The sequence below is a fragment of the Xenopus laevis genome, chromosome 4L (genome assembly GCF_017654675.1).
Source record: "Xenopus laevis strain J_2021 chromosome 4L, Xenopus_laevis_v10.1, whole genome shotgun sequence".
In the NCBI taxonomy this organism is placed as follows: domain Eukaryota; kingdom Metazoa; phylum Chordata; class Amphibia; order Anura; family Pipidae; genus Xenopus; species Xenopus laevis.
The window spans coordinates 79,848,491-79,869,013 of NC_054377.1; positions in this window are offsets into that span (position 1 = coordinate 79,848,491).

Genomic DNA, 20,523 nt, shown 5'->3' on the forward strand with positions numbered 1-20,523 from the left:
ACACGTATAGTACCCCCTTAGAGTATATTTACGACCCGTGGTCGGATGCTCAAATATTGTACCCTTATGTACACAACAACATTGGGAACATGTTAAACAAGGGAACATCCCCCGCGATTTTGTACCCATATATGTTTGTGTCAAAACCTGATTTTCTTTCGTATCAGAATGAACCAACTGACTACCTAACGTTCTCCCCCTTCTATATGACACTAATGGGGGTCGTCCAAATTCTTGAATTTCAGGATATGAGGATTGAAGAATCCCCCAATGTTTACGGAGAATGTTAGTCACCATATTACTACGATCATTATAATGAGTGACAAATGGTATAGACTGTTCTTTATCTTTACGATGAACCTTAGTTTTCCTTGCCCTAGCTTGGGCCCTATCCAGGACATATTTCGGGTACCCACGTACAAGAAACTTATTATACATGTCATTTGACTGTTGATCACGTCTATTTGGCTGGCTAACTAGCCTCTCAACCCTAGTAAACTGGCTGATGGGGATAGAGTCCCTAGTATGCACTGGATGATAGCTGGTATAATGCAGTAATTGGTTCCTATCTGTGGGCTTCGAGTATAATTCTGTGGTAAATGTACTCCCTTGTCTGTTTATTGTGACATCCAAAAACTGTATAGATCCCCTATCTTTATGTATAGTGTATGCAATATTCGGATGTGCTCCATTAATCTCTTGGTGGAACCGATCGAGTGAGTCTGTGTCGCCCCCCCATATCACAAATATATCATCGATATAGCGCCACCACACCACAACGTGTGTGGTGAACGATATACGACGATAGATGTTATCCTCCTCCTGCCTAAGCATAAAGGAGTTTGCATATGAAGGGGCGACATTTGAACCCATCGCGGTTCCCCTAAGCTGTAGGTAATACTTGTCCTTAAATCTGAAATAGTTCTCACACAGGATAATTTCCAAAAGTTTCAAAAAGAATTCCACTTCCTCTTCCCCATATTGTTTACTTTCCCTTAATAATATAGCACAAGCTTCAACACCATCTCTATGTGGTATGGACATATAAAGTGAGGACACATCAAAGGTAACTAGTAACAATTCCTCAGTTTCTTCTACTTGTACAGACCTCAATTTGTCTAAGAAATGGTTGCTATCTTTTATATATGATTTCCCTTGCTGTACCAATACCAACAGCTTAGGGGAACCGCGATGAGTTCAATATGCAAACTCCTTTATGCTTAGGCAGGAGGAGGATAACATCTATCGTCGTATATCGTTCACCACACACGGTGTGGTGGCGCTATATCGATGATATATTTGTGATATGGAGGGACGACACGGACTCACTCGATCGGTTCCACCAAGAGATTAATGGAGCACATCCGAATATTGCATACACTATACATAAAAATAGTGGTGAGCACAACCTTCCCTTGTGTGTTATATATATATATATATATATATATATATATATATATATATATATATATATATATATATATATATATATATACATATATATACATACACACACACACACTAAGTCCAAGGTAAATGAGTGCACACTGGGAACATATCCACAGGTTTACTTTAAAATCATAATTTTATTAAGATAATTAAAAAACTTAATTTTAATTATCTTAATAGAATTATGATTTCAAAGTAAACCTGTGGATAGATTCCCAGTGTGCACACCTTGGACTTATATTGATTATGCTCTTCTTGAGTAGCACCTGGGTAGCTTGCTGAATACAGTGGAGTGCGGATAACCAAGGACTTATATATATATATACATACAATTACAAGAGTCCTCAGCACTCAACCCATTATCAATATAATTAAGACAGAGACATTTTGTGCATTCTGCTACTAAAAAATGCCTTACCCTAAACAAAACAGGGATAGTTTGTCCATATATTGCAATATATTTAAGCTGGCCAACTACGTCAAAGTCATCCCATATCTGGCCAGTCCTACACTCAATTTTCATCTGATTCATTAAAGGAAAACTATACCCCCCAAACAATGTAGGTCTCTATTAAAAGATACTGAGTAAAACAGCTCATGTGTAAAACCCTACTTCATGTAAATGAACCATTATCATAATAATATACTTTTTTAGTAGTATGTGCCATTGGGTAATCATAAATAGAAAATTGCCATTTTAAAAAATAAGGGCCGCCCCCTGAGATCGTAAGATTCACTGTGCACACATACAAACCACATGTAAGGTCACATGAGCCAATTAACAGACAGAGTTCTGCCTTTTGCTTCCTCACTTCTTCCTGTTACAGTTAGTGTTGTAGTATATCTGGTCAGGTGATCTCTGAGGCAGCACAGATAGAGTCACGAAATGGTGGTTCAAGGCAAGAGATGTAAAAGGGCAATATTTATGTAAATATATATTCCAGTTTGGTAAGATTCTTTAATATGTCATTCAATTTGATATAAACAATCTTTTGCTTAAGTATTCATTTTGGGGGTATAGTTTTCCTTTAAGAATTCTATTGCTTCATTATACATTTTACAAAGGGACGACTACGTTTTACCTGCAACTTACTAGCTGCTTTCAATGTAAAACTCCCAAACTTGGCTGCCCTTTTATTAGACACCAGTGGGATCACCTGACTATAGTTGGAGAGGGTGGGAGCTACAACATGGAGCTGGCCACTGCTCCTGTATAACTATAACAAACAAGGGAAAGTTGTGCTCACCACTAGTTTTTAAAACCGTTAGGTGCAACTAGGCTGTGACCACAAAATACATATAGACAATTACAAGAGTCCTCAGCACTTAACCCATACCTCCCAACATTTTGGAAGTAAAAAGAGGGACAAAGATTTTTTTCCCGCACATAGCGCAACAATTTTTATGACCACACCTCTTTCTGTGGCCGCACCCCCTAATTACCATGTTTGTTTTACAAAATTTGGAAGGTTATGAAAGTTTGAAAATATTTCTCCTTATGTAAACTGTGTTTTTGTGTCTCAAAATTGTTACAAAGTATCTTATTTGCACCTGTTAGCTGTTCTGGGCTCTCTGCTAAAAGCCAATTAAGTGAGAAACTTTGTTTCTTTTTCTGACTGTTCAGTGCATAGAAAAGAGGGACTTTCCAGTACAAATGAGGGACTGCGGGTTGAGCTGTCAAAAGAGGGACTGTCCCTCCGAAAAAGGGACAGTTGGGAGGTATGTTAACCCATTATCAATATATTTAAGACAGAGACATTTTGTGCATACTGCTACTGAAAAATGCCTTACCCTTTAAACAAAACAGGGATTGTTTGTCCATATATTGCAATATATTTAAGCTGGCCAACTATGTCAAAGTCAACCCATATCTGGCCAGTCCTGCACTCAATTTCCATCTGATTCATTAAGAATTCTATTGCTTCATTATACATTTTACAAAGTATACATATATATATATTTATAAATCTGCACATATGTATTATATGCAGCACTGTGTATGTACCTAGGAGGACCTAGGATGTATTAAAGCTGCATATATACTTTGCACCAGGCAATGCAGCCTGTGCCTCTCTTAGGATGGACTGTATTCCATTGCTATTAAGGACGCTAGCTACCATTTTTATGTTACAAATGCTTCTATAGGTGTAAAGTCTGTAATGGAATTGAAAGGCCAACAAATTCTGTATCTAATACAGTGAAAAAAGCAACACACCGAAGTGTTGCCAGAAATGTTGACACGCCCATCTTAGTTGTTTTAAATACAACTCCCTGCAAGCCTGCCACAGCACTGTCAGGGTATTTTGGGAGTTGTACTTACCAGGGAGGTTAAATATTTTATGGTTAAAGCCAGGCATGGCAGAGTTGGAAAGGCAGGAGTGGGAAGGAGTGGGCTTCAGTTTATTAGCAGTACAGATGCCAAGGATTGCATACAACAGCTTCTGCTGCATCTTCTAAAGTTTCCAATCTTGCATACTTACATACAGTTCCCTGGGAAGATGTGAAATAAAGTGTAAGATTTCAAAGGGCTTGATCCTGATCGCACATCAAAGGGCCAAGAAATGCTGCACATGCATAGATCTAATAAACATATTTCTAGAATCCCAGGCTCAGCCCACCAGTGTCTGAATACAGGGGAGTCTGGGGGGCTTATGCTGTTCCTCCTGCCCTAAGACTTCACTGGCTGCTATTGTACAAGAGAATTGTAGATAGAGAAAGGAGACGATGGATCACTACTTGGGGCACCTAGTTTCAAAGTAAGAATATTACTCCTTGTGTGTGGGGCTACTGTGGGTAAGGCTGTCATAGCATACCTTTTAAAACTGGATACCTATAAATAACACTTGCTGCATGGCTGGCTAGTAATATGCCCTGCCGTATGCTTCACACCTCAATGTTTTCTGTACTAATGTGTGATGTGTAACTGAACTGCTTATAAGTGTCCAGTTTAAAGGCATGGTCTGCATCCTTAATTGTGGAAAGCTCAGAAAGCAATAACTAATACTAAAGCATGATTGATCATTATAAAATTCCTAATCAGAGTAGAAGAGGTTTTGCATATAGAAATAAGTTTCATTATTTTTACTGTCGCTTCCACTGTATCAAACATAATTAGAAAACCAAAACACTTTTTTAAGTGTAACTAAGTTATCACAATGATTTACAATAGTCTTACTAATTAGGAATGTTGTAATGAAAAGATAGGATATTGCTTTCTGCCTGCCGTAACATCCATGCTATTAAAGCTATGATTTTTAACCAACCAGTTTTTCAGCTGTTTCTAACCTAAAACTCCTAACAGTCAGAAGCAAACAGAATCTGAAGATTCCTGGTTAAATGCAGTTTGGCATGTTATTTATTTATTTTTGTTGGAGTGGAATTCATTGGATCTTGGATCTAGCCAGCAAACAATGATTTATATTTATGACTTGGAAAATGATAAGTATTATATTTTATATATGTCCCTGTCTGGCATGCAGGACTTCTATGTCCTTTTAAATCCCTGTATATGGTATGCAGGTGTTTGTAATTTATAAAAATGACTAAACCAAACAAGTTAAAATTTTCCATCACCTGCCCGTAGATTCCTCCACTTTTCTAAATTTTGATTTTAGCAATGTTTTCAAAGGGCATCTATAGTAAAAATGTAAATTTAATATAAGCTTCATCTCACTGAAATAATAAACTTTTTTTATAGATCATCAATTAACCATTCTGAAAAAATCAAGTTACTCTTCACTCTCCCCTTCAGTCTATCTTCATGCAGGAGGTGGAGTCAGTTTTTATTGACAGCTAGCTCTATTTGGGAGAGTTGCACCCTCTGCCTAGAAATGTAGTAGAGCTCACTCTTTTAAAATAACCGGCTTTGATTGAAATCCTGTTTCTCTACATGCATGGTGTGTGCCAGTGTCAGTTACTTTTGTTTGTGCTGGAATTGGTTATTGATTTAGCTCTAAAAACATCTGCTAAGAAAAGGAGCATACCTGCCTGTCAATCAAAATCTGCCCAACTTCTGTATAAAGGTGGCCATACACGGATAGATCCGCTCGTTTGGCGATGTCGCCAAACGAGCGGATCTCCCTCCGATATGCCCACCTTGAGGTGGGCAATATCGGGCTGATCCGATCGTGGGCCCTAGGGCCCAACGATCGGATCCTAGCGTTCGCCAAACGGGCGGTCGGATCGCGGGACCGCATCAACGAACAGATGCGGCCGCGATCCGACGGGATTTTTAACCCCATCCGATCGAGATCTGGCCGACTTTCGGCCAGATCTCGATCGGGGAAGCCCGTCGGGGGCCCCCATACACGGGCCAATAAGCTGCCGACTTGGTCTGTCGGCAGCTTTTATCGGCCCGTGTATGGCCACCTTAAGGAGAGCATGAAGACTGACAGGTTGCTGAGAATTAGATACTGAAGAGTAACTTGATTATTTCATAAATGGTACAGAATTTTTAATTGATTATATTTAGAAGGTTTTTTATTTCAGTGAGATGATACTTATATACATTTTTTATCTTTGTGATATCTTGTGATATCCTTACTAAAGTCCCTAAATATGTCACCTGAATACTACCCTTAGATAACAAAAAAAGTATTTCCCAGAGCCCAAATATGGCAAATGCATTTCCCTAATTTTACATTTTCCCTGATTTAAAAACTTTTTTCCTGGGCAACAAAAATAAATCCTGTTAATGTGCAAATATGGGAACTGAATACTTTCCCTGGATCAATTTACAACATAAAACATTGTCATAATTTAAAATAGCCTTTGGTTCTGGTGCCACCTTTATAGATTTGTCTTAGAGGAGATAGAAGTCACATAAGTAATAACACATAAGTATTGGTGCTCAACATTAATAATTTATAATATATATATATATATATATATATATATATATATATATATATATATATATATATATATATATATATGTATATATATAATTTCTTAATTGGTGAACATAACATCATGCTAAAGGTGGATGACTCAATCCTTGTATCAAAAGAAAAATCATTCACCTTTTGATATATATATAGTCACCTTTTGATATATCAAAAATTCAAAGATATATTTCCAGTCAATTCTCAAAGTTAAAAAATCACTTTTTATTCATCATAAATATTAAAAAAGTAGGCATACAGACCAATCGATACTCCGCCCTACGCGTTTCGCACCTACAGGCGCTTAATCATAGGCATTACTGTTGTTACATTTGGTCACAAAATTTATACCCAAGGAAATCCCTCCCCAAACGTTAAAACCAATCACGTGTTGCCACCTCACGTCTCTTTTCTTAAAGCAACATATATCAAATTGGTCCTCTTAGCAATATTTTTGTGCCTATACTCTGTTTCATCTCACAAACATTTTATTAGGATACACATATTTAGACAAATGTTTAAATGGCAATTACTGCCCCATTCCATTATATTTTCCTCCTAATATTATCATCAGTATATATCATATTCTCTTAGCTGCCCCATACACTTCTATGTATCCACCTCATTATAGACATAGCTGGTCACATTATAATTTACGTAAAGCATGTTACATCAAACTCGTAATTTAACCCAAGTGGTAACCGAGTATGCAAATAAAAAATCCAAAAAAGTTCCCTTTTTGCTAACAACCCTGCTAGATTACCCCCTCTATTACCCAATCTTACTTTTTCTATTCCCTGTACAGAAAAGTATGCTAAATCACTCCCATTGCATCTTGAGAAGTGTCTCGTTATATTACTCTTTTCAACTGTTTTTGGATTTTTTATTTGACTCAGATGTTCCCGTATTCGCTCTTTTAGCGTTCTGCTTGTGCAACCCACATATTGTTTCTGACATTTCAGACATGTTATCAAGTAAACCACTGTGGATGTATTGCAATTTATATAATCTCTTATTTTGAAACTGGTGTTCGTCACCGTGGACTTAAATTCTTTTGAAATTTTCATATGTTGACAAGTTATACATCTACGACTACCACACTTGTGGCTCCCTTCCACCTTCAGAAAGTTCTTATTGCCTTGGTTCTCCCTATTCATTTCCCTGTACATACTTGGTGATAAGTGGTCCCTCAATGTATGAGACCGCCTTGGTATGCTATTAACTCCTCCTTTTAGTATTTTATGAAAATCATCATCCGCATATAGAATCGGGATATATTTCTTAACTATATCCAGTACCATATAGAACTGTTTACTGTACCTAGTTACAAATGGGATCTTTTCTGATGGCCCCTGTTTTGCTCTTTTCTTTTTTCCACCCATTGGATTCACACTCAATAAGTTTCTCCTTTCTGTTTGTCTCGCTCTCTGATAGGCCTTATCCACAACTTTTCGCCCATACCCTCGATCTAGAAACCTCTCCTTCATATCCTCTGCTTGTTCCTGGAATGTCCCATCTGTGGAGCAGTTCCTCCGAAGCCGGAGGAACTGGCCCACAGGTATCCCACCCACCAAATTTTTCGGGTGGCAGGAAGTAGCATGCAGGAGTGTATTCCCACTACATGGCTTTCTAAAGATAGTGGTCTGTATTTCTCATCCACCACAATTAGTTTTACATCCAGAAATTCAATTGTTTTTGGCCTATATTCACTTGTGAACTTCAGATTTAATTCATTCTGGTTTAACTTGTGTACAAAGGTCATGAAACTCCTTTCACCCCCTTTCCACACACACAGTAAATCGTCTATATAGCGCGTATACAGTTTCAAAGATTTCCTCATATCTGCAGAGATGTGGGTCTCCTCCCACCATCCCATATACAGGTTGGCATAGGAGGGAGCAAATTTCGCCCCCATTGCTGTCCCACATCTCTGCAGATAATATATCGAGTCAAATGTGAAATAATTGTGCTCCAACAAAAATCTAATGGATGCCAACAGGAAACTCTTGAGTTCAACTGAATAACTACTATACCTATCCAGATGATAATTTATTGCCTTTATACCATATTCATGTGGGATCGAGGAATATAGCGAGGCAACATCTAATGTCCCCCAGCCACATCCCTCCTCCCACCTGAATTGGTCCAACTTGTTGAGTACATGTGTGGTATCTCTGGTGTAACTATCCAAGCGCTTGACAAGCGACTGCAGGTGTGCATCCACCCATTCAGATAAATGTTCATTAAGCGACCCTATCCCTGAAATTATTGGTCTCCCCCGTGGTGGCCTCTCCTCTTTATGGACCTTTGGAAGGTGATAAAAGGTAGGTATTGTCACCGTTTTTGGGACTAGATAGTCTCTCACCACCGAGTCAATCAAACCAGCCTCTAAAGCCCCATCCACGAGATCCATCAGCCTCTCCATAAAAATCTTTGTTGGATCACTCCTCAATACTATATAAGATTCCTTATCATTAAGCTGCCTCAAGGCTTCCTCTTTGTATATAACTGCATCCTGCACTACAACCATTCCTCCCTTATCTGCATTCTTAATCACCAGACTCCTATCTTTCTTTAAATTCCATAACTCCTGTTTTTCTTCACTACTCAAATTATCAAATTTCTTTTTCCCAGTTGTTATTTTATCTTTCAAAGCCCATAGATCTGCTTCCACCCTCCTTTGGAACTGCTCCACTAAAGGACCTCTAAGTTGAACTGGGTAAAAATTACTCTTATTTTTAAATATGCTTACATCCACAGGGTTTACTACATCAACCATGTCATTAACATCATTACCTGCCAGGGACTCCTCCCGTGCCATCTGCAAAAAATATTTCTTAAGTACTATCCTTCGTACAAGATGATTAACATCAATTACTGTTTCTAAAATATCAAAGTCCCTATCCGGGGAAAAAGAGAGTCCCTTGCTTAGCAATAGAGCCTGTCCCGGTGTTAATTCCTTGGACGATAAATTTAAGACTTTTTCGGATACCGGTTCCGTAGGCTGTATCCGTCCCTTTCCTCTTTTCTGGCTTGGTCCTTCCCTTGTTTTTTCCAATAGGATTTGTTTGTTTTCTTCCGGTCCCAATTCTTGTCCTCCATTGATTTGTCCCGTAAAAAAGGCTGGTCATTCACAAAGACCTCTTTCATTTTCTCACCCCGGTTACTCTGTGAAGAAATAGGAGAAGAGCCAGACAGGGAACTATCCAAAAAGTCTTGGTCAGCACTTGAGAAACTCACTTTCTTAGGTGTACTTGTATCCTTCAAGATGGATCTATATGTTGACCCTTTTCTATTGCTATTCCTCCACTCCCGTCTATTCTGTGCCCAATTATACACCTGATCTTTCATATAATCCAAACTGTCTCTGTTAAATTTGTTCCTCTTATTTTCCATAATTTCTTCCTCTATCTTTTTCACTTTCCTCTTTATAGAATCATATAAATTCTCGAATCTAGTAAGATCCTTAAATTGTTCTACTTCCTTTTCAGCCTGTCTTAGATCAGCTTTGACCTCCTGATGTACTTTGGTCTTTTGTTCAATCATCAATTCCATCAGTCTAATGGAACAATCAGTTAGAATTTTGTTCCAACTACTCATAAATGTTTCATTTTTATCTAAGAACGATGGAAACTTTTTTATTCTTAGACCTCTAGGTATCATTTGTGAAATAACATATTTCTCCAGTGAAGCGATATCCCACCACATGTGTAGCTCCTTTATTAAATTACGTTCAAAATCTCTAAACGCTTTGAATACATGTGTCTGATCCTGTGTTGTCTCCATACTTGTGCCAAATACCAAGTTGGCCTTAGACAATCTAGCATTACTATCCCAAAGTGTCTCCATTTTTGTAGAAAAAAATTGTGTTCTAAATGAATGTTATATATATATATATATATATTTTTTTTTTTTTTTTTTTTTTTTTTTAAATTTTATTTATAACGTGAAAAAAATAAAGTGCTACTCAAAAAAATTACAATTATCCTACTGTAAAACACACACCAAATTAAATTATTTCAAAATAGCTGAAAAGCTGATGTAGACAGACTAATTATTCGGTCCTGATTACTATAAGAGTTAATTGGCATTCACTTAATGATATACCTCATATACATCCATATGATCAAACACAAATGCCAAAAAAACTCCTAATATTTAAGAGTCACTCAAAAAAGGGGAAAGATCCCACAAGTGGTTATAACAAACAGAATACTGTGTCATCCACCGTTATTCTAAAAGAATGGCGCAACACACTAATTTAGAGAAACAAATGGTCATTAATCTTGTAATAGCGCTCACCAAATGCCCCAGGCGCCCGGGTGCAACTTGCCCCAGACGTTTCACTTAGGTGTCCTTACTAGGACGTTTGTATAGCGATTCTCAATTGACAGTTAACAGTTCTCACCCAGATTGATGTGGCGTCTGGGTGCACTGGGCCCCAGACGTTTCGCTTAAGGTTGGCAATGTAGTTCACAATGTCAGAAAGGTTGCTGTTTAAACCAGGGCAAAAGTAAATTGGATAAGGAAAAGGTATCTCACCAGTATCAGACCACTATCTTTAGAAAGCCATGTAGTGGGAATACACTCCTGCATGCTACTTCCTGCCACCCGAAAAATTTGGTGGGTGGGATACCTGTGGGCCAGTTCCTCCGGCTTCGGAGGAACTGCTCCACAGATGGGACATTCCAGGAACAAGCAGAGGATATGAAGGAGAGGTTTCTAGATCGAGGGTATGGGCGAAAAGTTGTGGATAAGGCCTATCAGAGAGCGAGACAAACAGAAAGGAGAAACTTATTGAGTGTGAATCCAATGGGTGGAAAAAAGAAAAGAGCAAAACAGGGGCCATCAGAAAAGATCCCATTTGTAACTAGGTACAGTAAACAGTTCTATATGGTACTGGATATAGTTAAGAAATATATCCCGATTCTATATGCGGATGATGATTTTCATAAAATACTAAAAGGAGGAGTTAATAGCATACCAAGGCGGTCTCATACATTGAGGGACCACTTATCACCAAGTATGTACAGGGAAATGAATAGGGAGAACCAAGGCAATAAGAACTTTCTGAAGGTGGAAGGGAGCCACAAGTGTGGTAGTCGTAGATGTATAACTTGTCAACATATGAAAATTTCAAAAGAATTTAAGTCCACGGTGACGAACACCAGTTTCAAAATAAGAGATTATATAAATTGCAATACATCCACAGTGGTTTACTTGATAACATGTCTGAAATGTCAGAAACAATATGTGGGTTGCACAAGCAGAACGCTAAAAGAGCGAATACGGGAACATCTGAGTCAAATAAAAAATCCAAAAACAGTTGAAAAGAGTAATATAACGAGACACTTCTCAAGATGCAATGGGAGTGATTTAGCATATTTTTCTGTACAGGGAATAGAAAAAGTAAGATTGGGTAATAGAGGGGGTAATCTAGCAGGGTTGTTAGCAAAAAGGGAACTTTTTTGGATTTTTTATTTGCATACTCGGTTACCACTTGGGTTAAATTACGAGTTTGATGTAACATGCTTTACGTAAATTATAATGTGACCAGCTATGTCTATAATGAGGTGGATACATAGAAGTGTATGGGGCAGCTAAGAGAATATGATATATACTGATGATAATATTAGGAGGAAAATATAATGGAATGGGGCAGTAATTGCCATTTAAACATTTGTCTAAATATGTGTATCCTAATAAAATGTTTGTGAGATGAAACAGAGTATAGGCACAAAAATATTGCTAAGAGGACCAATTTGATATATGTTGCTTTAAGAAAAGAGACGTGAGGTGGCAACACGTGATTGGTTTTAACGTTTGGGGAGGGATTTCCTTGGGTATAAATTTTGTGACCAAATGTAACAACAGTAATGCCTATGATTAAGCGCCTGTAGGTGCGAAACGCGTAGGGCGGAGTATCGATTGGTCTGTATGCCTACTTTTTTAATATTTATGATGAATAAAAAGTGATTTTTTAACTTTGAGAATTGACTGGAAATATATCTTTGAATTTTTGAATTGAGTGCCCTTTGGAGTTGGGGGCTATATTCCAGCACTTGGCCCTTTTCACAGGCCTATTTAGACTGCAGCAGTTGAGTAGTAAAGTTTTTTTGGACCTTTTGATATATACTGTGTTCCTGGTAGTGGGGTAAGCAGCTTGCCAAGACTTCATAAGGCAATTGGTATAGTTGAGCAATTGACTTTTTTATGAAATCATTTATCAATAAGTTTTGCTGGAAAAACTTGACTTTGTTGGATTATTGGACAAAAACCCTGACGTTTTTTAGATTTTCCAGCGCAGTTCACGATTTCAAGAAACAACTTCAGGGACATCTGCCATTGACTTCTACATGACCTTGACAAGTTTGAGATGGAATATTTTTAGATTTGGATTTTTAGCAGCTTTGGGGTATGATAAATCTCTAAAAATTCAGGGTTTTTTTCTATGAAAATTTTGAATTTTCTCTCTAAAAACACTCCCCAGAAAAAAAAGTGAGGTTTAATAACCTAGGTGTTGACTCAATCTTTGTAGCTCCTTTAGAATGTTGAATTTTGAAATGTGCAGAGTCACTGTGTTTTGTTGTAGATGTAGTTTAGTTGCACCATTACCAAATAAGGTTGCTAAATCTCCACAGTGAGTTATGGGGTGAGTTAGGGTTGAGAAAGCAGATTCTTTGGTGCACTTGTGTGTGACAGGGGGAAATAAGTAGATGTTTGTGTGTAACAAGGACCATTAATGGTTAATATATAAAATGCACAAAATACTTGTAACCTATTTCCAGTAGCTTATTTTTCTAATATAATGAGCAAAGCAGTATATTGTCTGAGACATGTAAACCCTCCCAGGTTTTTATTGAATCACCTGCATTTAAAGACTGAGCAAGGGAGTGTTTTTGGGCATAATAGGGTGTGGTCTGGGCATAATAGGAACATGGACAAAAATTACCCAGGATCAAATCGATGGAGGTTGTCTACAAATGGCAAGAGACATCCATCATTCAGCATACAGTGTGTCAATAGAGATATGACAATAGGGGAAGAAGACTATATAACTGGGACCCTGACTAATGAGCAGTGTCAACGTATGTTTGTGAAACTGTTCAGGTCCCTGTAGTTTCTTGGCACATTATTTTGGTTGCTTAATAATTTAGTTACACTACTGTCTCCAGCAAAGATATGGCATATTAAAATGAGAATCTGTTAATAAAGAAGAGTTGCTGTATGCCAGTTCCACCATACCCAAATAAGCTTGCTGTAGTGACAACTGTGAAGGGAAAGAGATTAGGCTGGTACTTTTTAGAGGTAGGGTGCCCATAAATGGGCAGAAATATTTTATGCTGATTCTGCATTTCATATCCAAAGTGGCAGAATATTCCCCTTTGCCAACTGATTTAAATCGTCATGAAGTATAGCTACCTGAGGATTGGGTGGCACAAGATGCAAACATCATGTTGCCAAACAGGTGCACCGTTGCCTGATATACAATGGGTCAAATGAGGCAAAAGTGAACTAATTACTGATCATTATGTGAACAACTAGCTTTAACCACATCATGAAATCATACTAAGCACAGTGCAACAAAGACTCTGGTAAATGTCATACAAGGAAACCATGGAAAATAAATATACTGTATGCTCAATGATAGCTCTTCTGTTTATCTTTTTAAATCCATATGTTTTCTGTTATGCTCATTTGTCATTTGAAAGGTCGGGCATTGGTTTTACTGTGTTCATTTTAAAGATAATTTCCCATAATTAAATACAAGCATGTACTTCCAAGTGATTTTACTCTAATTGTTAATCAATATCAGTTCATGTTATTTCAATACTCTACTAAATTGTGAAGCACTAGTTTCCTTAATTTATGTTGTGCTCTATACAGCATCTCTGCAAGTGGATGACTTGCAATTAGTGAGCTGGGAAACTCTGGGACTTGTAGTTTGCACTGTAATCTAGAATTCTGTTTCCAGAATTCAGTTCTACAAATTCACATTTTAGTTTTCACTGAATTACGAACTTCATTTGCAAAACGATTTAGCTATGTGTTAACTTAAAGAGGTGGTTCACCTTTAAGTTAACTTTTAGTATGTTATAGAATGGCTAATTTGGACACTAGCAACCGGATTGCTGATACTGTAAGGAGAGCTGCTGAAAAAAAGCGAAACAAATCAAAAACCACAAATAATAAAAAATAAAACCAATAGCAAATTGTCTCAGAATTTGTCTCTCTACATCATACTAAAAAGGTGAACAATTCCTTCAATGAACCCATATACTAACAATTACAACTAATAAAGTGAAATGTTTAAAATATATTATTTTTTCAGTTCAGCATATCTGGTTATTTAATACAGACACACTTAAAAATGCAAATTTTTTCTGAACTGTTTTTCCTCATTTAGGTTGACATTAATTATAGCTGAAAGAGAGCAGCATGAATTTACTCATTTTTTATTATTTGTGAGTTTTGAGTTATTTAGCTTTTATTATCACATCAAAAGAATGTAACATTTTACACAGTATTCTTTGCACATACATCAGATTCACTGATTTATAGACATTGTCAATGCTTACATTTCCATTATCATTATACATCTTTGATATATGTCACACATTATTGAATTAACCTCTCTAAACTTCCCTAACTGTTACTGCCTTTCTTTCATCTCTACTGTTATAGTATATTTGTGTATAACCTATTTTTTTCTCTTGTCTGATCTTAGAAGATTACTTGGATGAAGCACTCGAGTTCTACCTGAGGTAAGTGTCCAAATTAACACAATAATATCATTAAGTTGAACCAAATATAGTCCTCTTTTAGGGTGTTGTTCACCCATAATCAATGGGGTCTCAGTCCATATTGGTTGTTATACTGGATAGGTATTCTTATCAGGGTAGCCATGTAGCTGCATATGATTCTTACTTATTATTTATGTATGCCGTTAGTTCTTCCATTTGGAACCATTAATCTTTGTTTGGGATATTTTTGCTCCTCCACAGTAGGGGGATTTGTGCTTTAGCTGCAATCAGTAATTGTAAGAGTAACTCTTTTTCATACAATCAATTGGTGAGTAATTATAGAATAATAGAACTGTTAAGGAATTGACTTGTATTTGTTCTCCCATTATTTTCGAGCATACTTTTGTGACATTTGACCAGTATGTTTGAGTTATTTAGCTTTTTATTCAGCAGATCTCCAGTTTGCAATTTCGACAATCTGGTTGCTAGAGCTTAAATTACCCTAGCAATCATGCATTGATTTGAATAAGAGACTGGAATATGAATAGGAGAGGGCCTGAATAGAAAGATGTGTAATAAAAAGTAGAAATAACAATAAATGTGTAGCCATACAGAGAATTTGTTTTGTAGATGGGGCCAGTGACCCCTGTTCGAAAGCTGGAAAATGTCAGAAGAAGGCAAATAATTAAAAAAACATAAAAAATAAATAATGAAGATCAACTGAAAAGTTGCTTAAACTTAGCCATTCTATAGCATACTAAAACTTCACTTAAAGGTAAACCACCTTATGTTATCAAGATTTTGTTTAATGCCGAAAAATTTTAATTATTTTTTTACATAATTATGAGGAAATGGTGGGAAGCAGGGCTTATAATTCAGTACTAGAATGTGTTTGCTAGCTCCAGGGTTCCAATGCATCAATAGGCACACTGCGCACAATTCTTACAAATAGTCTGGTGGATACATTGGCACTTTGTACAAGTGCAAGGAGTTGTTTTAGACACAAATACCCTTAATGAGTGGCTTGGATATGTGCGGTGACTACAGCAAAATTTGACTGCTCTAAATGAGCTCTAACAACACCTAGTAATAATACTAGTCATATCTCATGTATCAGAGCTTTCATTAAAGTTTACTGCACTTTAGTTAACTGGGGTCTAGATCTATGAATATTACAATACTGAGTCACCTTATTTTGTAGCATTCATAATACATCCAATATTCATTGTAGAATTCATAATCCATTCAATAGCTAATAATGCAAAATGCAAATTTAGAGCATATATAGACTCCTATAAAAATGTGCAGGAATACAGTCACCATGCACATTCTGCTACGATCCAATATGCAGATTCCCCAATTAATTTATATGTTAAACAATAATGTCACACCCTTCAATTGCAATAAAAGGGGCTGTTTTGTATCCTATAACAATCAATCAAAAGTTAAGTTATGTTATACTGGTCTAATATAGACATTTTGGGGCAGATTCATTAACTTCGAGTGAAGGATTCGAATGAAAAAAATTCGAATTTCGAAGTATTTTTTGGGTACTTCGACCATCGAATTGGTTAAATTCGTTCGAATTCGAACGAAATCGAACTAATCGAAGTAAAAATCGTTCGACTATTCGACCATTCGATAGTCGAAGTACTTTCCCTTTAAAAAAAACTTCGACCCCCTACTTCGGCAGATAAAACCTACCGAAGTCAATGTTAGCCTATGGGGAAGGTCCCCATAGGTTTGCTAACCTTTTTTTGATCGAAGGATTTTCCTTCGATCGTTGGATTAAAATCCTTCGATCGATCGATCGCAGGATTAGCGCTAAATCCTTCGACTTCGATATTCGAAGTCGAAGGATTTCAATTCGAGGGTCGAATTTCGAAGTATTTTTAACTTCGAAATTCGACCCTTAATGAATCTGCCCCTTTATGTCTACCAGGGCAGCCATCAGGGGGGGACAGGAGGGAGAGTTGTAGGGGGCCCTGAGGGTAAGGGGGGCCCAGCCACGCCACATTTACTTGATTAGCTGGGCTGCTGACTTCGGGAAGGCATGGACGTTTAAGGGGCCCTGGCCACCATTTGTCTTATAATGTGGGGGGGGGCCTGGCCACCAATTTTGGCCACCAATTTTTTTTCTCATGTGGGGTCCTAGCCACCAATATTTTTTAATGGGGGGGCCCTGGCCACAAATGTTTTTTTATGGGGGGCCCTAACCACCAATATTTTTTTATTTTTTATTAACATGGCCCTAAGGCCCACGATCGGATCAGCCCGATATTGCCCACCTCAATGTGATCGATAGGATTTTTTACCCTGCCTGATCGGCATCTGGCTGACTTACGGCCAGATATCGATCGGGGACACCCGTCGGATGGCCCCACACAGGCCAAAAAGCTGCCGACTCTGTCTGTTGGCAGCTTTTATCGACTTGTGCATGGGGGCCTTTTAGAATCACAAACAGCCCCTTTTTGTAAGGCTGAAGCAGTGTCGGACTGGGACACCAGGGGCCCACCTAAAAACCTTTGACTAGGGGCCCACCAATTAATTTTAGACCAGGGGCTTACTCTTAGTACTATTATTCATCCTTTCCTCACTCATCTATTTTCCTTTTCTTTACATACAATAATCTATTATTCCATCTATGTAGCCACTTTGTCATAGAAATAGGGAATGGCCATGAAATAGGCCAAATGTCTAGCAGCATGAGGGCCCACTGACACCTTGGCCCACCGGAACTTTTCCTGGTATCCCTGTGGGCCAGTCCAACACTGGGCTGAAGATATACTTTCATGGGTAAATATTCCCTTGAATTTCAGCTTTCTGTTCTGAAACACCTGGAGATTCCTATGCCATCACACGTACACTGCCAAAGCTTTGAAGTCCTCATAAACCTGACAAGTGCTACCACTATCTCATTTTGCTTACTGAATCTTGAATAAAATTAGGGAAAGTTTACTTAGTTGTTTAAATAAGAATAAATGTCAAGTTTTAAATACCAGGGAAAAATTCTCCCTTATACTGACCTATTTTCCCTTTGTGATTTTGAAAAAGGCAAGATTAGCATGGATATTGCATTTTCAAGGACCTCGCCACTATTAAATAGACTGTTAAGTGCATTTTATGGCTGGAGAGTCTGTTCCCAGTTCAGTACAGGAGACGTGCTAAGTTCATCTGTAGCTGCTACATTGAACACTCACTGAATAAAATTCTTTCTTGGAAGGTTAATATTTGGTGACTTGTAAGTACATATTATAAGCACATTAACCCTTTTATTTTCAGGTCTGACAGAAGAGGGTTAATTTTTGTTTTCAAAACAAATAAAACAGACATATATATATCTTATGATATGAACGATAATATTAAAATCTAATTCCGCTGATTCTTTGGTCCATATATCTATCTATCTATCTATCTATCTATCTATATATATATATATATGTATATATATATATCTATATATATATCTATATATATATATATATATCTATATATATATATATATATCTATATATATATATATATATATATATATATATATATATATATATATATAATATACTGTAACATAGAACTTAACAGCTTTTTGGTAAAACCTACTGAAAATCTTTTATCCAGTGTATGAATGAAACAGACCATCCATAAAATTATCAAACATGGTTGGTATATGGTACACAAATTCATTGTTTCCATTAGGCCTTTATATTAATGATCATTTGTGTAATGTCATGTCATTTAACTAGTTAGTATAGCACAAAATCTGACTTGATGTTCATAGGTGAATATAATATGGAAGCTAAAATCTAAGGATGCAATATACTATCATGCAAGATACAAAGAAAGAGTCCAAGGTGACATTTTATGTATCCTGCAACCTTCATCAGCCTTGTTTCACATGCCTTAAGCCAGGGGTGCCCCAAAGGTGGATCGGGATCTACCAGTAGACCTTTAGCTGATGATCAGTAGATCTCAAGACACTGTCAACAAACAGCTTGTCTAGATCACCCTCTTATTTCATGCTTTTCATTCAGATATTCATTATGTTAAGGTTACATAAGAAATAGTGGTTTGTTAAATATAGCAATATACATTTTCTCACAAATCAATATTTAAATAATATTTTCCATGGAACAGAATGTTAACAATTCTTTTATGGGTGTAGACCTTGCATTAGTAGTGTATGGGCACTCCTGCCTTAAGCATTAGCTTTATGATTGAATGAAAGTTGACATATAGGATAAGTGAAAAGCCCCTTTATATTTTCGTCAGTATTTAATAATATATGGTGCGGGTTTTACATTGGGTTACCAATTTGTTTTATCTGTAAAAATGCCCCCCTTATTGAAGCTCCATATAGATTTGCTGCAGTTGCTGTGCATACTTCAAATGAGGGGTGGGTGTGCCCTAACAGTCCCTGCCAGAAACACAGTATTAGGGGTACAGCCAATCACAGCCCTGCAGTCACACAAACAGAGACAGGCTTCAGTTTCCTATCAGGTCAGCCTAGCTGCCGATTGGTTCCTATCCTACACTGCAGTTTGCTGAGTGCCGCAGGCTCCCCTGCACAACCCGGGAATGGAGGCAGCAGGAAGTGGATCAAACGGGAGTGATTAGTAGGGTTTTTGAAGAAATTTTCAATAAATCAACCTGAAACACTACTTTGTACAAGCACTTTCCTTCTGTATTTAAAAGGAAATAATACAATGGCACATTCATGTTTTTCACACAATATGTCTCCTTTAAATTGTGTGTTATTTGTGATAAAATATCTGCCATTGATATTTTTTCTATTTTCGGTAGTGTCCTCTGTCATTTCCAGTGGTATTGCACAGCAACAAAATCAAAAAAGGGCCTTCATTTTCTGTGCAGATTGCAGTAATGTGCCCTCGATTGTCAATAAAGGAAGTTTCAGTATGGAGTTCATGTTAAATTGTTAATGACAGCTGAGTGGTGGCCAGAGAGAAGTGTGCTCCTAAAAGATCCTATAGAAACTATGCTGACTACCAGTAGTATACTATTGAAATTTCCAGTGACAAAACATTATTAGAATCAAATTTCAAATCATAATAAAAGTGGGTTCCAGTAAAGTGATTTAGTATCACATGCACACGTGTAGAAATAAATATGTGTTTGCAGTGATGACATCATTCCCTGCTAATGTAATTTGCTTTCAAGTTTCTAATTATAATACCTTGCCTATTCTGTCTTTATATTTTGGTGGGCAAAATTTACTGTGAAGGGACAAAGCATCCATTTTAAACTTTGGAGCAATCCACTACGTTTTAATCTTGCAGTTTTCACTGCATTTTGCATTGGGTGCATTCACTGCTCTAAAATAGATACAAGATTTTTCCTATTTGTTAATGGTATAGCCACCAGACAGACTAGGCATGGGTGCTCATTTACACCTTAAAAACCCATGTGATTTTGCAGGGACAAAAATAAGT